This window comes from Podarcis melisellensis (genome assembly GCF_964234715.1).
Source record: "Podarcis melisellensis genome assembly, chromosome: Z".
Classification (NCBI taxonomy): Eukaryota; Metazoa; Chordata; class Lepidosauria; order Squamata; family Lacertidae; genus Podarcis; species Podarcis melisellensis.
Window position 1 is genome coordinate 34393227 of NC_138547.1, and position 12384 is coordinate 34405610.

The 12384-nt window shown below is 41.7% G+C and overlaps 2 long non-coding RNA genes across 3 annotated transcripts in view; one reads left to right on the forward strand and one right to left on the reverse strand.

The window, feature by feature from the left end:
• LOC309362202 overlaps positions 1 to 12384 on the forward strand; it is a 60636-nt gene that overhangs the window by 11725 nt on the left and 36527 nt on the right. The window contains exons 3-4 of one of the 2 annotated variants that reach the window (XR_014164871.1): positions 184 to 287; positions 1444 to 1540. This is a non-coding gene — a long non-coding RNA (uncharacterized lncRNA). Of the gene's footprint in view, positions 1 to 183; positions 288 to 1443; positions 1541 to 12384 lie in introns of those variants that run through there. The other variant, XR_014164870.1, reaches the window with a different exon arrangement.
• LOC309362196 lies at positions 1978 to 4514 on the reverse strand. Its single transcript, XR_014164865.1, has 2 exons — positions 4349 to 4514; positions 1978 to 2627 (listed from the first exon to the last, which is right to left on the reverse strand). It is a non-coding gene; the product is annotated as an uncharacterized lncRNA (long non-coding RNA).

A 12384-nucleotide genomic window follows, 5' to 3' on the forward strand; every position in this document is an offset into this window, starting at 1 on the left:
AATTGTGTGGGAATTTGAAATGCATTGGTTCTAGTTAAAATTTATTCCTTCCAGCAAGTTGGTACTGGTTCCACCCAAAAGAACAACAGATACATCTCACCATTTTAGGCACTGCATATTAAAATGACAAATACATTGGTGCAACTGAGAGATCCAAGCGGTGTTTTTTCTCTCTCTCAACAGAATCTGTTAACAATTGCTATGCTTAACTTGGCTTCGGCTTCTTCTAAAGACAATGAAATGGAAGATGTTCATAAGAGATTGTGCAGAAAGAAAGTCGTTTCCAGGTGAGCTTAGCAACCTGTCAGATTGTGAGATTTCATATATAGATAAGTTATATGAGTCTGGCCTGGAGAATTATATGGGAGGAATCATAAGATGGGGAAGAGAGGCCTTTCAACCTTGCAATAGAAGGGCAGCATAATCATTAAGGCAAAAGGAAAATGGCATTCTTCATGCGGGAATTGAGATGGGGGGAGAGCTGTCTCTAATCCCCAAAGGAGGTTTACCTGCCCAGACCCTATTGAGCCTATCAAATTTTAATGGAGATATGGTTTAAAAATAAGTTTGCTCACAGTTTCTCTTGCAGCTGATGAAGTGAGTTTCTGTATTTCATATAAATGTTATATGGTCCCTGGAGAGAGGCTGTAGATTAGTGATAGAGGACAAGTCTTGCATGCAAAAGGCCCTAGTTTCAATCCCTGGCTAGAAGGATCAAATAATAGATGAGTTGAAAGCCCTCTAAGCTGGGCTAATTAGACAAATAGCAGCTTGTTAACTTTCTTAAACTTACATTGTTTCTCTGAAATGCGACCTGTTCCCTGCACAAGCCCAGGTAGATAGACAGAACCGGGGGGGGGGGGGTGTCTAATGCATAGATAAGCTAGGAGGACAGTTTTGGATTTGTTAGCCACTAGGGGATGTTCTGGAAGAAGTCAATCCTGTGCAAAACATGACCTGCACCAAAACATGACCTGACTGCTTCAGCTTAATAGAGAAGAGGTTTCAATGTGACTTTTAAACTCACTGCTGAGGAAAAAGCAACGGGAGCTAGGGATAAGGATGGGCAGGTATGCCAATTTTAGTTTCTTTAGCTTTTCGTTTTTCTACTCTTGAGTTCAGTTCTCCACATTTTCACATCAGTTTGCAGTTGTCATTTTTAATTCATCATGAAATTTCTTCAGCATTTTAGTGCAAATTTCACCCAATATTCACATTTCTATATGCAATATTGCTTAATATATACATTTTTGCAATGCAATTTTCACTGCTATATGAATTGTTATGTACATTTTACTCCAGCATATGCATTTTATTTATTTATTTATTTATTTGTATACATTACCTGTCTGGAAACTGAATTTTGAATGATGGCTGCGTCAGTTTTTGTATCATTCTGGAAAGTGCAAATTAGGTAATGTAATTAAGTAAGTTTGCCTTTAGATGTGAGCTGAGGATGTTGATTCAGTTTGGACTGAGGCTCAAAATGTTCCTGATCATCCAAATGGAGATGGCTGTGGCGGGGATGTGCTTCTCAACATCTAGTGATCCCTCAAGGGTGGAAGGATATGTCTTGTTATTCCTTGGATCTATAGTTTTTAAAAGTTATGTTTATTGCCACTGGGGAGGGGGGCAACACTGGCTCATAAAATGCATGCCACCAGGGGTGATGTGAACCCTTCTGTCTTTGCTACTGCTGGAGGCTGTTTGTGATTTATATGACCAAACTATCTCAGGGTTGGCACATTCCCACTAAATACGAGTTTATTTGGCAACATTCATGAATATTTTGTATGTCTGGTAGAAGGAAGAATCTTGTATTGCACTAAGGAATATATTTTAAGGCATTCATTCTTTTTAAGCTTTTTACAAATATTTTGATTATCTTGCAAGTTTATTCTCCCTGCTGTTAAGTACAGACAGGGTGAACCTACAGCATTAGCAGCTAACTACAATGAGCCCTTTGAACCTCCCCCCCTCTTTTAAGGCCACTTACTTTTAAGGAAAGGGCTGGTGCTGTGATTGCAATAACCTCTATGTGATATTTTATATGTACATATTATATCTGTATCTGTATATTTTAATTCTGCTATAAATGTCTTGCCTTCCATTCTTTGTTACTTCTTCAAATCTTGGGACCCCCTTCTTTTCTCAACTATTAAAACCCGCTATTTAAAAAAAAAAAAAACAACCCCCAATGCCATCTGTTTTCGGGGAAACTTAATAATTTGAAATATTTACAATTTGCAGTTCTGAAAACTGGCGTGTTTTGACTAACTCTTAAGAACATAAGAAAAGGCTGTTAGATCAAGCCAGTGGTCCATGTAGTCCAGAATCCTGTTCTCACAGTGGCAACCGGATCCCTTTAGGAAGCCTGCAAGCAGGCTATGTGCGCAACAGCACTCTGCGCATCTGTGAGTCCCAGCAACTGGGATTCAGAGGCATACGGTTCCTGCCAGTGAAGGTAGAACATAGCCACCATGGCTAGCAGCTGTTGATAGCCTTGTTTGTTCTCCATGAATTTGTTCAATCCTCTTTTAAAGCCATTGAGGTTGGTGGGCATCACTGCCTTCTGTAGAAGGGAGTTCCAGAGTTCAACCATGAAGAAGTGCTTTCTTTTCTCTGTCCTAATGGAGTTTGGATTTGATATCCCACTTTATCACTACCCGAAGAGTCCTTTCCCTTCCTCCCCCACAACAAACACTCTGTGAGGTGAGTGGGGCTGAGAGACTTCAGAGAAGTGTGAAGTCTCTTCAGAGAAGCAGCTGCATGTGGAGGAGCAGGGAGGTGAACCCGGTTCACCAGGTTACGAGTCTACCGCTCTTAACCACTACACCACACTGGCTCTTATGAGAGGGGGGGGGGAGAAATTTTATCCATTTCTCAATGCCATCCATGCTTTTAAAAACTTCTGTCACTTGTCCTCTTACCTACATTTCCCTAAACCAGAAAGTCCCAGATGCTGCAACCTTTCCTCATTGGGGAGTCACTCCATCCTCTTGACCATTTACCATTTACAGAACCTTTTCCAACTCTGCAATATCCTTTTTGAGGTGAGTTGGCCAGAACTGTACACAACATTCCAAATGCAATTGCACCAGAGATTTGTATAACACCATTATGATATTGGCAGATTTATTTTCAGTTCCTTTGCTAACGATCCCTCGCATGGAATTTGCCTTTTTCACAGCTGCCACACATTGGGTTTTGAATTGTTTTAATTGGTATTTCTTTGTGATTTATATTGTAATGGCCATTGGCTATAAACAATAAAGATCTGACGGACTGACATTTGGAGTGGGTTGACAAATATAGGTGTTTACATGCTAAAGCTAGAAGCCTACAAGCCAAAATGTGGGTGTTGGAATGCTTGGGCTTAAATAAGATAAATATCAAGGGTGTGCAGCAGCCAGAAGATTCATATTGTATGTGTAGCATTTGGAAGCAGCCCGAGCTGTTTTGGATTTGTTCTATGACATTCCAATTCAATTTGTTATTTGAATCTGATCTGTTAACTCTGGCAATGCCAGACTGGTGACTTAATGCTGGGAACATAGTAATGCCAATCCCAACCTGATCAAAATGAGCATTCATGTGTAGGAAAATGACCTTGTAGCCAAAATAGAAAATCAAAGAGGCATTCAAGGATGAAGTATACATTTGTTGTAATGGCTGGTGTTGTTTTGTTGTCGTTTAGTCGTGTCCGACTCTTTGTGGCCCCATGGACCAGAGCACACCAGGCACTCCTGTCTTCCACTGCCGCCCGCAGTTTGGTCAAACTCATGTTGGTAGCTTCAAGAACAATGTCCAACCATCTCGTCCTCTGTTGTCCCCTTCTCCTTGTGCCCTCCATCTTTCCCAACATCAGGGACTTTTCCAGAGAGTCTTCTCTTCTCATGAGGTGGTCAAAGTATTGGAGCCTCAGCTTCAGGATCTGTCCTTCCAGTGAGCACTCAGGGCTGATTTCCTTTAAGAATAGATAGGTTTGATCTTCTTGCAGTCCATGGGACTCTCAAGAGTCTCCTACACCACCATAATTCAAAAGCATCAATTCTTCGGCGAGTGGCCTTCTTTATGGTCCAGCTCTCACCTCCATACAACACTACTGGGAAAACCATAGCTTTAACTATACGGAGCTTTGTCGGCAAGGTGATGTCTGCTTTTTAAGATGCTGTATAGGTTTGTCATTGCTTTTCTCCCACGAAGCAAGTGTCTTTTAATTTCATGACTGCTGTCACCATCTACAGTGATCATGGAACCCAAGAAAGTAAAATCTCTTAAAATGTAAAATCTCTTAAAATGCAAAATGTAAAATCTCTTAAAAAGTAAAATGGCTGGTGTTAGTTACCTTCAAATATTTTCAATAAATGCACGCTCCAGTTTCAACAAATGTCTAGAGTGCTCTGCCTGACCAAGGAACCAACCAGAGGGATGGACTTGGCCTGAAGTGTTGCCCAAGACCTGGTGTGAGGCATGCTGTTGGATCAGTGGTCACAGTGCTATCAAATGAAAAAAGAAACTTCTCAGAAATGCGGATTTTAGTAAAATGGAAGTTAAAAGGCAAAGCTTAGGGAATTCCTGAAAAACCAAAGTAATAGAAACTTGGCTAGAATATATACCACAGATCAGGAAAGTTACCACCTGATCCCAAAAGCTACGACCACCAACTAACATAGCAATCCTAACTAAAGAAAGCGGATGTACCTCACACCAATGTAAATTTCCCCATTCTAAATGCTGGTAAGCAGTCTCTGGGTAGGGCTACTCCTGTATGAGCCAGCAGGTGATTGTGGATGATTGTTTTGAGGATTGGGTCATAGGTCAAATGACTGAGCTGAATGGGGTTTGAAATAGGTGCAAGTACCTCCTTGCCCCATCTCACCCTCACCACTCCCCCCAAAACACCCCTTTGAGGAGGGGACATGCTGATGTAAGTTTTGCATGAGCCCCAGTTGAGCTGGAGTGAGGGATTTATGCCAGCTGAACCCTATACCTTCCAAGTGCCCAGGGAAAAAAGGGACACCCCACCTTTTCATGCTCACACTGTGTATTCACCCTGACAAAAGTTCTTTTTGGGGGTTGTGATCTCTCATGGTACCCAAAAACACATGGCCCCCAACAACATTTTGCAATGGAAAAAGTTGGACAGTATGGAACCCTGGCTCAGCCAGGTAAGCCCTGATCCAATGAATCTAAATTTTCTCATCCCAACATATTTTGGGTTTGGATTGCACTGTTAAGATTGCTTGGAAAGAGAATGAAACTGATAGGTTTCCACTGATAGCTTCTAATCATGATGTTTGTATGCTATGCACATGTTTCAGAAGTACAATGGTTGACCATTGTAGGACAGAGAATACTGGACTGGATAGGGGCCTTTGCATGGATCCAGCAGAGCTCTTCTTATAATCCAAGAACGTTATGCCTTCATCCTATTGAACTGGTCCATCCTCTAGGCCAGCAGTTGCCAACTCCCAAGAGACCGTGATCTACTCACGGAATTAGAAACTGACATGATCTACCCCCATTTTGGGGGCTCAGGTCAGAGTTGTTGAGGTTTTTTGAGGGAGGAGAAAAGCCCCAATTTTTGAGAATTCAAACCTAAGCTCAAAGGAAAAGGGGGAACAACAACTCACCAACAGCCTCACTGAGTAAATTCCGTCTTCCGTTCTGCAAATAGTGCAACAATGGAGGGTGGGGTGAGGGGACAGGGCCGAATTCTATTTTATCAATGCTAAGGAAAGGAACCCAGCGATCGACTTCAATCTTACAAAACCTCCTGGGGAACGACCAGTAGATCGCAATCGACCTGTTGGACATCCCTGCTCTAGGTCATCAAACTTCTAAAATTTGAAGCCCAATTTCGAAAACCCTGACTCATTCTTCATCTTATTAGCATTTCTGTCTTGCAACCAGAGTGAGCCCATGCAGAGATGTCTATGCCAATATTTTGATTGTTAGGAATCCAATGAGTTTGATAATTGAGGGTAGTTATTGAGTTTATCCCAAATAGCCTTCTGCAGTGTATGTAAGGAATTTAATTCTGTGTTTAATTTAATTGTCAAATGGAATCCATGGTTGTTGTGGTTTAAAGCATTTATTAGCACTTAAGGATGAGGGAGCTGATGGTATTGATCCTTTGTACTTAAAATAGCTGAAATGATCAATTTTGGGTTGTAAACCTGAGATATTTCAATGCATTACCTTAATACTCTTTAAGCATGGCCAATTGTCAATCTCATTAACCCACAGAATGAAGTCATTTCTTACAAACAAAGCATTGATTGGTATTACATAAGAATGTTTGTCAAATCAAAATTCCCCTTTTGTGCTTAACCTCTCCTACAAGGCAATCCCATACATTATCTCTCATTCTCTCAGATTCATTGATTTTGTTTCTTGACCCAACCTTGTGACACAGGCAGCATCCCAGCAGAATTTGCATTTTAAGGATATCTTTTTTGGTGACAGTGCAAAATAGGACTCAGAAGATTAGAGATTTTCAGAAATGTAATTTTCACTCCAGATTTTCAGCCCCACCTTTTATTTTAAGAAACTTTCATTGCCTGCTTGAAACTAATATTTAATTTTGAACTAAATATATAGAAATGCGTATGGTCTATATAGGCTATAAATAATAATTATTTTCAGAAGCACCAAAGAAAGAAAGAAAATACTCTTATGGAGTGACTACAAAAACTACTTAATGAAGACTGAACATGTGGAGGGGCACCAAATTCTGGCTGTTGATGGCAGTGGGGAAAGAAAATTGGGGAGATGAAAAGGGAGTGTCCTGAAGACAAACACTCCAGACTGCAAGATTTTGTTGCAGGTCACACAGGTAGTTTTCAAATAAGTTTGGTAACCAGTTGGGTAACTCAGTGCTGGCTTTACTGATCTGTTTGGCTGGCAGGTGTGTCAGAGAGTCAGAGCAGGGGGCTATTTTTTCATTGCTGTTAAAATTGTTTTATTAATGGGCATCTCCACAGTCCCAAAACATGCCCCACAAGCAGAACCTCCTGCTGAGGTTTCCTAGAGTTGAAGAAAGTATGCAGCATCCCAGCCAACCATGGTGAGTTCCAACAGACCAGTCCTACTTGTTACAATGACAGACCAAAGTGGGTGACAACAAAACCAAGCTCTTCTTGATTGAAGTCTCAGTAGTCCTCCAAAGGAAATGACTACTCCAAAGTGATCATCCATAGTGAGATTTATTCAGTCCTTGGCTTTCCTGGGTCCGACAGACTTTATGCTGCAGATCTTGGAGCTACCTTGACTGCTAGCATGCTCCCAGGTTGCTGGCAACCTGGGGATGGGCTGTGATCCAGTGGTGGAGCATCTGCTTTGTATGCAGAAGATCCCAGATTCAATTCCCAGCATCTCCAGGAATGGTTGGGAGAGACCGCTATCTGAAACCCTATCAGACCCGCCAAAGTCAGTGCAGAGAATGCTGAGCCAAATGGACCACTCAATTCAATATAAGACAACCCCTATGTTTCTAGCTATGTCACCAGTCTCAGTGTGGTCCAGCACAGAGCCTCTAGGCTTGTGCAATCTTCCTATCCTATAGCTGAAGCCTCTTCCAGTTTTCTGGCTTTCTGTTGCTGCAATTTTCTGGGCAGCAATCTGGAAGTGTCATCATCTCACCCAACTCTCACACCAGCTGCCCCTTTTTTCTAGCATCTACTTGCTGGTTTGTGCCCTGGTTGCATTGCAGCCAATTTCAACCTAGGCAGAGAGCCAAGGACAAAGGTATAGCTCAGCTCAGCAGGCATCCAGCATGGGCACCCCCAAGGTGGGCACATGTGGAAGACTGGAGAACTTGGTACAGATGCCATAGTCTTCCCAGAGGATGGTCTGATGGGAAGGCAGCATAAAAATGTTTCAGTAAATTAAATAAAGCATGAATGTTCTGCTGCAGCCTGTATCCATATAAGAAAAAGAATCACATGCTGGTACAGGTGGTTCAGTAAATCTCAGCCTAGGCTTTGCACATGAAAACATTTCTGGTACTGAATTTGATCCTCAGTCGCCCCCACTAACCTCTGGTTTCTCCCTGCAAGTCCTCTCCCAGTGTTCTGTGGCTTGGAGGTTTTTAACTGTAGAAGTGCTTGCTCTGTGATTAATGACACATGTATAATTGGTGACACACACCGTACCCTTCTGGGAAGAGTGGGAAATGGTTTTTCCCTTACTATGATGGTTTCATTCAGGGAGAGAGGCAAAGTACATCATTTTGAGGTTTGCTTTCATGCACTAAATGAAAAGGCAAGAATCCTAGGAGAGTAAAGTGTGGGTTCACTTTGGCCAACACTGTGCTCTAAAGTTTAATTGCTGCAAGGTTTTCTGTTAAACTGGTTGTGTTAGTTCTCTAACCCTCCAGAATGAAATGTATTTGTGGGGAAGGTAAACAAGTTTGCTTGCAACAAGTTTGTTTACATATCTTTTACTGATATTACTGATTCACATTAATTTAGTGCGTAGCGTGGAAGGGGAAGAACCTGTTTTAGGGAGAAAAAAGTAAAGTGGACAAGGAAGTGTATTGGTATGGATTTATTTACTTTTGGGTGCTGGATTCCTTCATGTGACAGACATGGGACCATTGGGTATTGTAATCAGTAGGTGGGTTGGGGTTAGAATGGTCTATCAATTATTCCCTGTCCAATTCGGTGACTCTGATGGTTAAAAAAAAGGCAACAAATGGAGATGGCAAGCAGATTCACTTTTGCTGGGCAGATGGACCTTCTCATAATAAAGACATGGCCAAGTATAAGTGATTTGTGATTGAAGATTGTTCTTCTGGAAGATAGTGTGTCTTCCTCCCTCCCTTCCCTTGGCAAGATGTGATGTCATCAAATAGTCACTCTGTGTGAAAGAGAACAAGTCCATTTTTTATAGCCCCATGCCTGAGCATTTTCTCTTTTTTTGCCTTGCCACTTTCCCCATGAAAACATGCTCTTTAACTCTGAATCAGAACAAATGGCAATTCAGGTTTTTCATGGATTGCTGTTTGCTCCTATTTAGCACTAAAGAGTGGGTTTTCATTTCATTTTTAATTTGTATACCACATTTTTATATTACTGTACACAATATTACTATTTACAAGCTGAAGAAACAACAAAATAGACAGCATTCATGTGGAAAGCGCTGGTGGAGGGGGGAATACTCAGACATGGATATTCACTAAAGAGTGAACATGATAAAACACTACATGCAAAAAGCATAAGCAGTCTCCAGTGATGTCACTCAAAGGAAACTAACCTAGAATCAGTGGTAGAACCACTAAAAGCCATAATTGCTCAGAGATCGCACCCGCAGAAACCTCTGCAGTTGTCCTTACTTATTGGTGAACTGACAGTAGTAGGGTGGGAGACAGGCATGCTTGGGTGGATTGGGGGAGGTGTTGGTTCTGCTGAGTCCAAAACCCACCCATTTCTCCATGTCCCCAAAATGGGAAGCATACTTGGCTCAGTAGTAGATGATTTGCTTTGCATGTAGAAAGTCACAGGTTCAATCCACAGCATAATCAGGTATGGCTGGGATTTGTCCCCTGTCTGAAACTCTAGAGAGCCATTCTCAGTCAGTGTACATAATACTGAGCTAGATAAACCAGTAGTTTAACATGTTATAAGGCAGCTTCCTTTAGGATGGGAGAATACACCAGACTTGTACCTGGCATACTGATTTTCCCTCCCATTAGGAAAACATGGAGGGGGAGAAAGACTACACCCCAAAAATTAGTAATGCCCAATCGCCAACTTCTGCCCAAGCAGGCTTTGGATTTAGCAGTTCCTTCACAGGGAATTCTCCGTCCCCCGTGCCCTCTGGGTGTTCCACCTGATGTCGCCATTAGGCCTGGGCTTCTGAAATAAGGATGGGAGAGAAGTCTAAAGTTGTGATTCTTTACTTATAGAATACTTTCCCCAGTGGGGTCTTCCTGACACCATCATTAACATCCTCTCTGTATCAAGGGAAAATATATCTCTTCTCCCAAGCGTTTGATAGATAGTGATAATCCTGTTTTCTACTGAGGGTATGTTTTTGCTGCTGTTTTATTGGGGTTTGCTTGTTTGTTTTTAATAGGTGATGATTATAAACAATGCTGTGTTCTTTTTTCTGATTTTATGTCATACTTTATGGCCACTGTAAGGAATCAAAGGCCTGTAGGCCAAACTAGGCTGTTTTCCCCAATACACACCCACCTGTCTCACACCTAATATTTGACATTATCTATGTGGTACAGGTAGAGATGCAGCTCTCAGTGTACAACTAGCCTTAAAATGTGCTCCTTGTTGAGGAGTGGCAGGGAAAAGCGGGCTTCTAGTCCATGAACCAAACAAAACTCACCAGGGGTTCAAGTTGGGCTTGCAAGTCTGGATTATGGGGTGGGGAACTCCCTTGAACACCTGGTGCCTGCAGAAAGCAGGCTTTGCTTCTGTCTCCTATCACCTGATAGAGCCAGAACCTGGTGGATCAACTGTGCATTGTAATTTGAAGCCTATTGAGTTACTGACTTCCGGTTAGAAGATGGCGCCTGAAGCAAGTCTCCTGTGAGCCTCAGCAGAGTGAGTAGGAACTCTTAAAAAAAAAATAAGGGGGAAAGATACACTCCCGGAAAACAAGCTTATATCTCAGCCAGATAAGGACTCCGGAAGTTGCCAGATGACACTTTAAACATCCTCCCTTCCTTTGAGGCTCTTCTAAAGCCCCTTTGAAATCCTGCTGAAGCCATCCAAAACTCCTTGAGGTTATCTAAAACTATTTGAGGTTAATTACAATGCTCCGAGTTTCTTTCAAACAAAGCCCTCAAATATACGGACGGGACAAAATAACCCAAATCTAGTTCTGGGATGGTTCTCACAAGACAGAGTTATAAAGAACTGGGAATTTCTCTTACACAAGCTGCAGCCCCCCGCCCCCCAGGAAAAAGCAGGCCAAAATCTTACACTATTGAAGTCTATTTGTCTATTTATCTTCTTAGGGTTGATCCTGGTCTTACTGGACTGATAATTCTTCCCTTCCGTATTTCACAGATATGTGTTTTATGTATATGTTGTAATGGCTACTGGCTATGAATAACAAATTTAACCCTGACTAAGATTCTGATAAGGAAACCCACAGAGCGAAAAAGGTTCCTTCACACCAGCTTTATGCTCTTAAAACTTTGTAAGGCACTTGAAGACTCTTTATGCGTCAAGCGACTAATAAATCGAATGGATGTGTGGGTGGGGATGATGATAATATGGAACAAGCATACAAGCAAAAGGTAGAAGCACAAAATACAGTTCAGTGGGGATTTCTCCTAAGCAATCAGAAAGGCACTTCCTGAAGGTGATAGCCAGACAGGTATTTTCATCCATAACATCCTTGCTGCTCCATTTGGGAGAAGGGAGATGCATCAGAATTTTTTGCCCCTTGTACAAAGCAAGAGATTTAACTCAAGCATGAGTCCACTGTGAGGAGAAAATATTTTTACCTTAGCCCATATAATTCCAGCCTTGGTTCCCCACATCCCTTAAGTGTCTCTCCCTTGATTAGATCTTGCCCTATTTTGCAGCAGAGCTTGGTGGGGTACTCACCAGGCACCAATCTATTGGAAAGCTGTAGCTAATAGAGGAAAGAGAAATGAAAAGAAATCCTTGTATTCAGCCAAATAGTCTGGAGCAGGGTGTCAGGCTCCTGCTGAGGTGAAGGCAGAATTGGTTTCTCTTTTTTTTTTCCTCCCCTATTCAGCACCACAGATGAAATTCCATTGACACACAGCTAATTTTGCAGCCTGCCCAACATATCAAGGAAGATGCATGGCAGAAAGCTACATCTCAAGACAACTGGAGCTGCATTCACATGACAGTGTCTTCCATATTCCTAACTATTAATTCCCACATTACATTTGAGCTTTAACCTGATGTAAAAGCCGCTTCCAGAAATGTTGTGTTATATAGCACAAGTTTAATGCTCATTTCCATGTTATTTGCTTCCAGGAAAAGAAACAATTTCCATGGAATAATAACATGGAAGTGAAGCCTAAGCTACAGCTATATTCCGCTATATTTCTGGAAGTGGCTTTTACATCAGACGAAAGCTCAAATATAATGTGGAAACCAATCGTTTTAGTCTAAGTTAGGGGAATGCTGGGGAAACAGAATAAACTGCCATGTGAAAATGGAAAATGGTGAAAACAGGAAGCAGGAAAAAGTGGAATAAATGAAAAACAGAAAAGGGAATAAACTGTCATGTCAATGCAGTCTGGGGACATGACTTGTCTTTTGTCTTCCATCTTTCTTTAAGAACAGTTCTGTGCACCTGAACACAAGTGATTCCTTTTCCCCCAGCTCTTTCATTATTTTAGATTATTTGTTTGTTTCAGGATTTATAAACCACTCT